The 13465-nt window shown below is 33.0% G+C and overlaps 1 pseudogene; it reads left to right on the plus strand.

Annotated features, from left to right (window-relative positions):
- Positions 1–2946: 2946 nt before the first annotated feature.
- Positions 2947–6595, plus strand: LOC120163651 (annotated as a pseudogene).
- The last annotated feature ends 6870 nt before the right edge of the window (positions 6596–13465 follow it).

The raw sequence follows: 13465 nt of genomic DNA on the forward strand, positions 1-13465 counted from the left end.
TAATCGTTATAACGGTTAAACTACCATTTAGACTAAACGGTATGATTAACTGTCTATGAACAACCCTAATATCTAACTACTAGATCTATAAAACGAGATAAAACTTAATTTTAAGATTCTTTATCTTAAATATGGTCTTTAAATATCAACATGTTTTTAAAGCTCTTCATGAGTTATAATTAACATATCTTCATGAATTCCAATGATATATAAATTATTAATATTTATAAATACACATGAACAAATTGGATCATATTTATAATTTTCAGCAAATAATCATCGAGTCGGATATACCGTACACACTCAAATTAAACCATTCAATCTAAATGCTTAAGCAAACAATACAAATTTCTAAAGAAATTCCAAATGCTTACGATATTTTAAATCCTTCATAGATAAATTATAAATTTGAACTAGATATCATTCCATAATTATTTAACCATCTTATAACTATTCAAGATTTGAATTTTGGTACGAACCGAGCGACCTTAGTGGTAAATGAATTGTTGCTATTTATTGAGATCTCGAGTTCGAGCATCAGGAAATCAGGGGTGTGAACATTCAATATCAAACGGTGGAGAGTTATCTTTGAACATATAATATCTTGTACTTATCCCAGATTAATAAAAAAATTTGAATTCTACCCTTTCTCTAGTTATAAAATAAACTTAACCAAAGTGAAAAAAAATAATTAAAATATTATTAAATAAAAGGGTAAACTACATATTTAGTCACTTAACTATAATTTTGATTTTTGTTTTGATCTCAGTCATTCTTTTTAAATCATATCTAGCGTTATGTTTTAGTTCCGTTTTGATCACCCATCATTAAAAATAAACAAAAATGTTGATGTGATAATTTTTGAATTTTTTTAATGATGAAATTATACTATCTTATGATAACAATTTGGTATCATCGTTAATTTTTTAATGATGAGTGATAAGAACGTAACTTTAAGTTTGATTTTTTTAGAAAATAATAATTAGGTGACCGAAAAAAAATAAAAATGATAATTGGTTGACTATATATATATTTTACCCTAAATAAAACTGGGAATAAATTGCGTGATAAAACCATGGGCCACGTAGCATGTGGTTTGTTAGACTCGTGAACTTTGATCTCTTGCTTACGTGGCCATAAATGGTAGGTTCACAATTTCATTATTACAGGACAAGTTGCCATTGAATCTCGACACTCATGGGATAAACTAAAATCTAGTCACTAATTTGATAATTTTTCAATTTAGTCCATAAAAGGTTTTTGGGTCCTCATAACCCGTTAAAATTGTCATTTTTTAAAAATTAATCATTTTTTATTCCCATTAATTCTAAAAGTCTATATTTTTTTTACTTTCTTTAATTCAATTAAAAATTAAAATATACGATAGAATTTTTTTTTGATGAAAACAACTAATTTTATTCTAAATTAAAAATATCTCAAATTACAATAAAGATTTAACCACAATAATAAATTAAGCACATGATTAGAAAAATTCTAATAATCTTTGAAACAAAACTAGCAATTTAAGATCAAATAAGGACCATACGAAAAATTAAAAATCTAACTAAGAAACTCGACAAATATAGATACAATCAAATCTAATCGCATTGACAGACGAACTACAAAAGGTGATCAAACTATTGAAAGACCACTGACAAACCGCAAATCAAATTCGAGTTCCGTCAAAAGTTATCCACATAATCAAATCGGCTATCCAAATCTAATCCGATGGTCTAAAGAAGGGAAAATCAATAAGATATCATATAATCGTCATCTTTATCAATCTTAGCGATGTCAAATCAACTCTTAAAAAAAGATAAATGAAAAAAATACAAAACAATAAAAAACATGTCAGAAAACATAAGAAAATATGTCATAAAGTAGATAAAAACGTGTTACACAGATAAATTTATTGGAAAAAAATAAAACATAGATACAATATAAAAAAGAAAAAGACAACAAACAATATCGACGATCGACAACCAACATTAAAATGTGTTCTACCTTTATTTTATAGAAAAAAAAAATGAATGACACACCAACTAAAGAAAATTAATTTTTTTTTTCAATATTACTATGATCTTTGAGATAATATATGGCGGAATTTAAATTCAAGAATCAAATTTTTTAAAAAATAGAGTGGATTTTATTTTATTTCCTTGTTTTATTAAGGCAAAAACCAAAAATACCCGTAGATTTCCAAATTAAGCTTCCAAAAGGTCCACTTCGGTCTTAATATTAAAATGAAAAAAAATCCTTTGAATATATATAATTGAGATTAAAAGCTGAAATGAGGTGAAAACCCCATGTAAAAGAAGAAGACGACAAAAGAGCAACCATGTGTATAAAGTTAAATGATGAAACTTTTCTTTGCTTTGATAAAAAACAACTATGCTTTGATTTTTTCTTTTTCATTTCTTTTTCCATATTTGCAACACCAAGCACCACTTAGAAAGGAAAAAAGAAGAGAAAGGTAATGATTGATAGTCAATCATTACGGATGGCTATAGTATTAGTATCCCATCTTCTTCTACTCATAGATATATTCTTTGTTTGCTTCTCTTTTTCCTCTGAAAAAATTGTTTTTTTAATAATTTTTTTTATATAAAATGGTTTAGTTTCTCTTCGTTACTAATGGCGGATTCCATTGTAATGGTGTGTGAGCAGCTTGGAATGACCCATTTGTAGGCAAAGTTGTTGTTACAGGTGGGACACTTGACCCATACTGCAACTTCCTTTGCTGAATTTTTCAAGATAAACCATCAACATCTGTTGTAATTCGTATGTTTAGATAAAATTGTCAACAATTTTGTGAGATTTTTTCCTTTTGGATTTTCTTTTTCTTCTTTCATTTTCAATTTTATACACGCTAGCTGTTTGTTGTTTTCTTCTTTTACATGTACTTCGAGTATGTAAACTTTACAATAGAAATGTTTACCAAGGATTTTACGTTTTGGGGAAAAAAAAGTTTTGGCATCATCGAAGGTTGGATTTTTGCGTGCTTGTATAATTTGGAAGAAAAAAAGCTTATCCGTTAAAGTGTCAGAATCTCGATATTAATTGGAGGTGGTGTTTCAATTTATGGCGATTTGCACAGTAAATGTGAGCTTCGTTTTAGGTTTGAAGGAATACGAGGTTAGCTTTATTACTCGTTTAGTCTGTCCTATTTTTCTAGCCTAGAAAAATCTTGAAATTATCAAATCATTCATTACTGGGTAGGAATCTTCAATGAGAATTGTAAAAGAAAAATCATATATTTCTTCTGAAGTAACCCTTTAAATTGAACTTTTTTTTGGTATTCCTAAAACTTCTTTTGCTTTTTGTTTACAGTTTGACTCTTTTAATATAAAATAGTGAAGTGAGACTTAAAGTGACCTCGTGAATGCAACTTGTACTTTTGAGTGCTTTAATTGATCTTTTCTGTTTTTGTTTTGATTTAAACATGATAGGGAGATCATTTGAATTTGCTGCTAAGTTCTGGTGAGCCTTATAACTGATTAATTAGCTGAAGAAAACAAAGAATGAGAAGCTGAAGAATTTGCTGCAACTTTTTAAGCGTTTTGGATTTATTGAACTTTGCTTGAATCAGACTTAGTAACCTGAATTCTCCATAGATTTCTGGGTTTACATTTTTTTGGTATTAACTCTTTAATAAATGTATTTCTCAGTTAGAAACCCTGATTCCCTTACCATTGAATTCAATATGCACTAGTCTCTAGTTTTTAATGTTTTGAATGCCATTTATCATCTTTGATTTTATGACTTTTCAAAAAAAAAAATCTCTGTTTCCTTCTCTTTCATCAATACCCTCTTTTGCTTGAAATTTCTTCTCCATTGTTTAGTTATTACATCAGAACTGTATTTAGTGAAATCCACAACTGAAATAATCCTGGACTATTCTTGAAAATCCATGATTTTGGATATGCATTACAAACTTTTAGTGATTTCAGTTCATTCTTCCCGCAGGTGATATTCTAGATGTCTGCGAATGAACCTGGCAATAGCTCCAAGTGGAGTAGAGACCAAGATAAGGCATTTGAGAATGCCATTGCAACTTATCCCGAGGACTGTTCTGATCGCTGGGAGAAAATTGCAGCTGCTGTACCTGGGAAAAGTTTGGAAGAGATTAAAGAACACTATGAGATTCTAGTGGAAGATGTTAACCGGATTGAATCGGGTTGTGTGCCTCTCCCTCCTTATGATTCTGATGGTTCAGCAGGCCATGGCAGTGGCGAAGGAACTGGTAAGAAAGGAAATAGCAATTTAGGGCATAATAGCAGTGAGTCAAATCATAGGGGTAAGAATTCGAGGTCTGACCAGGAACGTCGCAAGGGGACTGCTTGGACAGAGGAGGAGCACAGGTGAATTAGTTCTTACGGTTTAGACTTCTTTATTTTCTGTTTTTATCTTGAATGATATATGCTCCTTTTGTTTTGCGCTTTGGAACTTCAATACTTAGTATTCTTCATGCTTAATATTTAGTAACGACTTAAACTTATTATATTTTGGTTTTACGTATCCTATCCGTATTTTGAATCTTTATCTGAAAAAACATTTGCAGAAATTGCTTTACACATTTCGAAAATTCTATTTGTTGATTATCCTTTGTTCGTTGTTTGGAAGATTAGATCTTCTACGACTTTATTGCTGCTGTGCGTTACTCTTAATCTTTTGATGCCTGTCAGTCAGTAGATGATAATATGTCCTGAATATGTGAAATAATTGAAGTCAAAACCGATCTCGATGTTTCCACGTGGAAGACGTATAATTTTCTATCCTAGAGAGAATAATTATGTTATCGTCATGTGTTACCTGTGTGACATTTGTGGATGTTATATGCAGATTAACCATCTAACTGTGTCTGACACACATGACACATCACCATGTAGCCATATTTGTTTTACTTAAAATCAGTATTTTAGGTTCTTGTTGCTTTCTGCTGGCATATGTCTATCGTGTTCAACATGCTTTTTTGGTATAGCAGTTTATGGTTCCATGATTGAAGTGCTTGCCAAAATTTGGTTATAATATGGAAGGGAAGGGACATTTTGAGAAGGTTTATGGTAGAAAATTAACCTTTCATCAGGCTACCGTATAGGAAAAGAATTTATGAAAAATCATATGTGATTTATTTCATCAATCTAGTCTCATGAAATGGTGCTTAGGTTATATAGCCATGTACGCTCTGCCGGGCAATTTGATTCATGTATCACTTACATTATGGTGGAAAACCATGCCTTTCTGAGTATGCACTATATATGATATATTATATACCTGCATTCTACTGCGATGATTTCATTTGATGGTTTCTTTGTGAGTTATTGGTGCTGTGTCTCTGCTTAAGCTTTAATCCTGTGCTTTCTTGTAATTTACTGGTGGTTAATTTTGTATGCACTAAAAATAACTTCATTTGCTATAAAACATCGTTATCTGATATCATTGAAGAGGTGTGGTTTCTTTTTGGCCCACAACAGGTGGAGATTACTGTGATGATAATATAAACTTGATATTCTGGTTTCTTAGAGCTTGTGAATTGTAAATGCATATATATTGAATGTGTTTCCTTTGTTATATATTTTCTTTTAGAAGCATGATGGATTGAATTTTAGTCTCATTTAGAATTGACCGTGTTCAAGTAAATATCACAATGTATGTTCTGCCCAGAATGCACCTGTTTAAAACAGGGTGTTACGCAGCTTAGCTTCTTGATGTTTTAGTTTCCATTCTCTTGATGAGTTTTTTATGCCTGAATTTGGTCGTTACCGAACATATTATTTAGCTTTAGTTGGTCTATGATGTCTTCTCCTAGCGCATAGGAAATATTCATAAACTGGGATAACTTGTCCTTAAGAAATTGCTTATTGTTTTATGAATGGTCTTTATTGTTATTCTATGAGTTTTGAGATGTATTTTGATATTTCATTTGAGCAATAGGCTTTTCATATTATGGTAGTAATGATTTAATCTTGAAAAACAGGTTATTTCTTCTCGGTTTGGAGAAATATGGGAAAGGTGACTGGCGAAGCATATCCCGAAATTATGTGGTCTCAAGAACACCAACACAAGTGGCAAGTCATGCACAAAAGTATTTCATTCGGTTGAATTCCATGAACAAAGATAGGAGGCGATCTAGCATCCACGACATCACCAGTGTCGGCAATGGAGATATTTCAGCACCCCAAGGGCCGATCACTGGTCAATCAACTGGTGCTGCAGCTGGAGGTTTGTCTGGAAATTCAGTGCAACAGCCCCCTCAACATCCTGTTGCACCAGCTGGTGTTGGTGTGTACGGTGCTCCAACTATAGGGCAACCGATAGGAGGGCCCCTAGTCTCAGCGGTTGGCATGCCAGTGAATCTTCCTGGCCCCACCACATCTGGCTTACGGAGTGAGAGCTCCTGTACCAGTAACAGTGTTTCCCAGAGCTCTGGTGAACATGGGTCCTGCGACATACCCATTGCCTCATGCATCTTCTCATAGGTAATGTGCTGTTTAGCTGCCAAATGTACAAAGGACAGAAGTCGACTAGCTTGTGCAGATATTGGGTTACGGGGTTTTCCAATTTAGCCTGAATAATATTTGTTTATTTGCAAGCACAAACAAGTTTGTGTCCTTCATTTCTTTAATCTAAATAAGCCATTGGGATAGTGTTTACATGTATGTGTATAGGCAACTGTGGAGAAGGAAAATAAATATGGCAGAATTTAGAAACATCATTTCCGCACCTTTTTGTTTCCACATCCTCTGATGCATGCGTGCTCAGTAGAATTAGTCTATGCTTATAAGTTTCATGGAAGAACCCCCCCCCCCCCAAAACATATTTTGCTTTTACGAGCAGCATACCTAAGAACATTTCGAATCAGTTGGTTCCTTAGTAGGTAGCCTAGGCAGTGGCCTGACGATGCACCTGTGACGGATATGTTCGTTGGTAGCCTAGGCGCTCTTGCACTCGAGTCAGTTGTTGGTTTCCTTGAGTAAATATCACTATATGAGGTTGACATGCTTAGGATTTTAGGTGAATAATGTTATGCTGCAGATTTTGAAGGTGACTGATCTCATATATGTTTCCACACAATTTCCGTTCGCTTAATGTCATGTGCGGAGGGCTACTGATGTGGAAGCAGTTGTTTTTGCAGCCAACATTAAAGTACCAAACTCACCCAACCCCATTGTTATATTTCTTTAAGCTTTGACACAAACAAGTCATGGCTTCCTTTTATGTTAAATAATAGCTTTAATCTGCGTGGTCATTTCCACCTAATATAAGCTATGGTTCATTTCTTTTTCAAAAGAGCTTTTCTTTTTTAAATATCCTTTTATTGTAAGATGACATGGAATACCAAGAATTACTCCTTCAGATTGAAATCAAGCTTGAAGGAATTCCCATTAACATTGGAGAGAGCTACTTGTGGTGTTCTCTGTAAACTGTCATTTTAAAGTGAGAAATGACAGTGGGTAATGACGGTTGACCTCACATGGCTGACATTTCTTAAAAATGTTCGACCTTTACTCACTGGCATTTTCGCAACTTTTCAATTTCGTTCCGGAATCTCGCTTTTTTTTATTATAAATTCTAAATCTAATCGTAATTTTATCCAGAGGGATGAGGAAGGGGATTTTAAGGAAAGGAGGAAAGTACTCCTAGTGGGTTTAGAACCCATGACCTATAGAAATATGAGGGAATCAAGATGAGCAGCTTGACCGACCGGTCGTGTTTGCTCTAATCTTACCTCTTTCTTATATTAGTGTTAAAGTAGTGGCAGGCATAAGAAAGCTACGTCGTCTACTCAGAAAGTTTTAAATCCACACCTTACGATCAGAGCAAGAGAAAAAGGTTGTCTTAACTAAGTTTTTTAAGGCATGCAGTTTGAGAGTTTTGAATGACTTGTATAGTGTCACGGACTACGAATTTGGGTTTGAGACTTGTGCATAAGTGTGAGCAAAAAGGGGTTTATGCTCAATATTGGACTTGCCTAGATCACCGGACTTGGCCTTATACTTAAAGGATAATACATATTCTATTTGATTGCTTAATTGAAGAAGATAATTGCTTAAAACAAAGAATAGTGTAGGGCACGAACCAAGTTACCTCAGTGATTGAAGAAATGATAATATTCCTAGAGGTCCCAAATTCGAGCATCGGAGACTACAAAGTAATTTCATTCTCAAACGTTTTGAGTCTCTTGTTACTTTGTTGTTTCTAGTTTCTCAGGCTCTTTTATGTTTTGTTCTCTCAAGATATAACTTATAGATTAGTACCGATAGTGTTTATGTTTCCACACGTTGCTTCTCTAGAGGGTTTGTTTGTCGTTAGGAATATTTTTAAAGCTATAAAAAATTTGGGTACCAAAACAGCGCAAAAGTAATGGCTTAGGTACTAAAGGTATAGTTTATCCATTTTAACACACGAGTCAACTAGGTTATATGTCAGTTCGAGACCCCGGGAATAATGAAAGTTGCACTCAACTTTGTTTGCTGAACATGTTGGAGAATGCCCCAAAGAAGAAATTGGATCTTTCCATCGTGACATCATCTTTTTCTTTAAATGTTATCTTTACAAGACTATGCTAAGAAGTTGTATCATAAAGGATCAATCAAACAATATATATATTATAAAGGAACACCGCAATATAACATTATATCAGGTTGATATGCTAAGAAGTTGAACTGGATTATGTTATGCCGCAGATTTCGCACTATATAAAGGATTATGTTTCTCCAAGTACTATACTGTATGTAGGGATGGGCATGCGACCGGAACCCGACGGGTTCTAATCCGACCCGACCCGATCGGGTCGGGTTTCTTTAAAAAAAATCGGGTTTGGTTCGGGTCGGGTTGAATTCGTGTTTACGGTGAAAAATACCCGACCTGACCTGAAATTTGTTTACCTTATATATTTAGGAATAATTATAATAATACCCTATATATATTATTTTTGAATTAAATCACTGTTTTTATTGAATAAAAATAATATTTTTTATTATTTTGGGTCGGGTTCAAGTCGGGTGGAGAGTATATATTATGCGGGTCGGATTTCGGGTGGAGGAGTCATTGTTTTCGGGTCGGATTGGGTGGATCAAAAATCCGACCAAACCCGACCCATCCCTAACTGTATGTATGTATATATATAGCATGTTTCGCACTTTACATGTATTTTTTATATTATTTATGCACATATAATGTATACTTTCCATAGTTATATTTTGTATATTAAATATTAAATTTAAGATATATGTAAATATGTTACTTATTAAAGAATTAAAATAATATTTTTTAAAAAAGATATATAATAATGCCTCTTAATTCATTAAATTTTCAAAGATTATCCGTATAAACCGATTTTTTTCTTTTATATATATATATATATAATATATATATATATATATATATATATTCAAATGTTTTTTCAATATATTAAACATATAATTTGTTAAAAATTAAGGTAATATTAATTTATAAGAAGAATCTATGGGGATGCCACTTGACTAATAAGAAGCGTGTTTATGAGAATTGTTCGTATAAAATAATATTTTTATATTCGAATGATTTTTAAATATATTAAATATATTTTTTCTTAAAATCAAGAAAATGTTCTTTTGTAAGAGAAATATGTTAAAACACCTCTTAACTAACAAGAATATGTTTTCGAGGATTGTTCGTTCGAAAGAATGTCTTTTTAGTTTTTTTTAAATGATTTTATTTTGTGATATGAGTGATAAAAGTATTATATGCATTCACGATGCATTCACAACGTTTATTTAATTTATCATCATTTTTTAATTTTGTAAATCTCAAGGCAATGTAGATATAATTTGAGGAATTGATAAGACAGTGTTCTCACTAACAGAATAGCGATCTATGTTAATTCTTTAAATTAAAAGGATCATAATATATATCTATATATATCTATATATTCAAATTTGTAAGTTTAAATAATTAGATGACGTATGATTGCTTAGGTATTGATTTCGGGCATTGTGGGGTGTTCATACTTTCATGCACATAATTGACCTTTTTTTCAAAATGAATTTATTGTTAAAAGTAGGCTATTTTTGTCTTTTAAAATAATTTTCCTTAATTATTTTTAAAATAACGTATTTAGGTATTCAATCTATCTATCTCAAAAGTCGATTGCGACTATAAATTTATTTGTTTTTCCAAACTCAAATTTCACTTAGTCTTTTAAAATTAAATTGGATCGTCACCGTCTAACAAAAAAAACTTAAAAACCGTTCCGACACAAAGATAGGAGCCGATCTAGCATCCACGATATCACCAATTCCGGAGATGGAGAAAAAAGAAACCCATCAGTTTTACAAATGTAAAGAAGGTTTTCTGCAAATGATTTTTCGCCCAAGTATTTGTTGGAGACTGGAGAACTTTAAAGTCCTGAAAGTTACTAAAAAATAAGTCAAACTTTATGGATAGTACCTGTACTTTATGCAGATTGCTGAATTAGTCCTTATACTTTAATTTCATTATTTTGATCCCTCTACTTAACAAGTTTAGAAATTCTAAATTTCCAATCCTACTATTATCTTCTATTTGCATTTTCCATTATTTTGGCGTTATCCATTTTTTTTTACTTACTATTCTATTGGTTCATTTGGTAAGATTCTTGGATTGAGATTTCCCAGCCCACAAAGTAGAGAACAAAAATTACTCGTATTAAAGTAGAGGACTAATTCCACAACCTGCTTAAAGTATATGAACCATTTATACAATTTGAACAGAAAAGTGTCATGTTACCAACTTTCTTGCCACCCTATGAACCAAAACTTTGTTGAATTCATTCGAAGATTCAGGACCTGGAAACATAATGCCATCACTATCATTTGAAGATGCTGGTGGATATGACCGGGGATTCAAAAAGCGACAGGGTAATGACAGCTGATCTCACATACAGCTTGTTTAGACCGGGTAATGTCATGAACCATTTATTATGTCCGTAAACCGTGATAAATACAACGCGACTGAAAAACACAACCATAATCATAATTTAAATTCCTGGATATGACAGCTGATCTCACATACATGGTGGCATGACATATCTCAAAAATGTTCCACCTTCATCACTGCATCATCGTATCTTTTAACCATGCAATTTGTTCCTCAAAATCTCTACCTTTGTTCCCCTTCTTTTCTTTTTATCAGTATTAAAGCAGAGGCAGACATCAGAAAGCTGCAATTCCAACTCATAAAAGCTTCGAATCCATGATGTCTGTTAGGATCTTTTCTGATTTTAAAAGGTGTCTCAACTAACCAACCTTTCATTTTTTGCTTTTAAATATTATCTTTATCTTTTTGATGAGCAACAGGTGACTCATGCAAACAAAAAAGTATGTTCAGCCATCCCTTTAATACCATTACCAAATCCAAAGTTAATAATCACAAAATAAAACAACTCTTCCTTTTCCATTTCATCCATCAGAAAATAATGATCCAGATGCCTGATCAGGTCATTGGAGTTCCGATAAAATCGTCAACATACCGAATTGAGGGAGCATCGAGATGCTACTTACCGGATTCTGCTGGCCAGTATCAAATTCCATCACCTGCTGAAGGGTTCTAACACATTTAGAAAAGGTAGGTTCTCTCATTAATCCGTGAAGGGTTTTGAAATCATAATGAAGAGTTTAGTGCTAATGAGAAAGTTTTGGAATTTCAGGCAAAGGAAATTTTGTGGTTAAAAGGATGAACAAGCTTGGGAAGAAGGCTGATACTTTCGCACATGGAATCCGAGAACATGGTATGATATACTCTAAAGTCTAAACATATCATTTATGTATGTATATACGAAAACTAAAGTTACCTTTGAAAATGCAGGAATCTGGGACCAAAGATCAGTGAAACAGTGAAGGGAAGTGAGTTTGGGGGCAAGAATTCTTCAAGTAGGAGGTGTGGATAAGATATTCAAACAATGTTTTGTGTCGGAGAAGGGGAGAAGCTGTTGAAGGCATGACAATGTTATTATCAACAACAGCAGGTCCCTTAGCGAGATTGCTTTTCATCTCATCTCAAAAGGTTCATTTGCAGCGACAGATCAATCAAAATCCCATCTCCAAATGGTGAATTCCTCAGAGTCCATTACAATGTTCGCGTGTATTATATCAGTTTTTCTCCTTCTCTGACTGTAATTTTTTACACTTCAATTTCATGTTGTATGTCAATTTTGATGCAGGTTTTGATCCCTCTTGAGAAATAAAGGGTGTTAATGAGAGTGAAAACATGAAGAAGCCATCACAAAAGTACATGGAAAATCGTGACCGTAGACGATTTTGAGTTCTGGTTTATGGGGTTCTTCAATTACCAGAAAACTTTCAAATACCTTCAGCAAGCAATCTCCAAAGACTACTGCATGATGTACTAGTCATTTTCTAGGTGGCTTTGCTATTGCCTTGTCCTTTGTTTCATCAGATTGTTTGTGATGAAATGTTAAATATGGAAGATTTATGGGAAGTGTAAATAAAAAAATAAAACTAGCATATTTTACTGTCATGAGCAGCACATCTAAGAACGTGATATGAAACACTTATAAATACAAATTTTATAACTGTTACGGATGAGAGAAATAATAATCTATATAAAGGTTACCTTACCAACTTTTTCATGAACCACTTTGTTGAATTCATTAGAAGATTCAGGATCTGGGCACTTAATGCTATCATGCCACGCGGGGAATTGTAATGATGTGGCCATGACTGTTGCTGGTTTTTGCAACAAGCATTGAAGTACCAAACTCATCCCTTGGTATAGTCCATTAAGCTTTGACCAAAAGCAAATCATGGATTCCTTTTTTGTTAAGTAAAGCTTTATTATCCATAGTTTAATGACTGATTTTGGGGAAGTTGAAGCAAGTTGAGGCAATCTTTAATCTGCATGGTCATTTCCACCTCAGATATGGTTCATTGCCTTTTCAAAGGAGGCTTCTTACAGTCATACGGACCCTCTTAGTCATAAAGGAGGCTTCTTTTGACTGATGGAAGGAGGAAAAAGGGACACAAAAAAAAAAAAAAAATAATCACTGCAATTCTTGACTTTTGGTAAAAAGGAAAGGAGAAGGCAAAGAGATTAAATGGATAAAATCAGGGAATTTTGAGTACCTAATGAATTTAGAAGCTTTAAACCATTTTTATCTGTTTACAATCAAATTACAGAACTATTACAGGTCCATTCTGTTCATACAAGCAGTCTTAAAATGCACTTACAGGTCCAGAATTTGAAGCTTAGAATTTGCATTCCTTTCTTTATCTCCAAACTGCAATTTCTTTTGTTTTTTTTAAACCTTTAACCGTAAAATGATTTGGAACTCCAAGATTTACTCCTTTAGATTGAATCAAACTAGGAAATAATTCCCTAGAACATTGGAGAGAACTACAACTGGAGCTTCCTATTACCTCTCTTTTTAGAGAAAGAAAGATGCCAGTGCATATGACAGTAGATTTCACATGGTTGACATTCCTCA

The sequence above is a fragment of the Hibiscus syriacus genome, unplaced genomic scaffold (genome assembly GCF_006381635.1).
Source record: "Hibiscus syriacus cultivar Baekdansim isolate YM2019G1 unplaced genomic scaffold, ASM638163v2 tig00111493_pilon, whole genome shotgun sequence".
NCBI lineage: Eukaryota > Viridiplantae > Streptophyta > Magnoliopsida > Malvales > Malvaceae > Hibiscus > Hibiscus syriacus.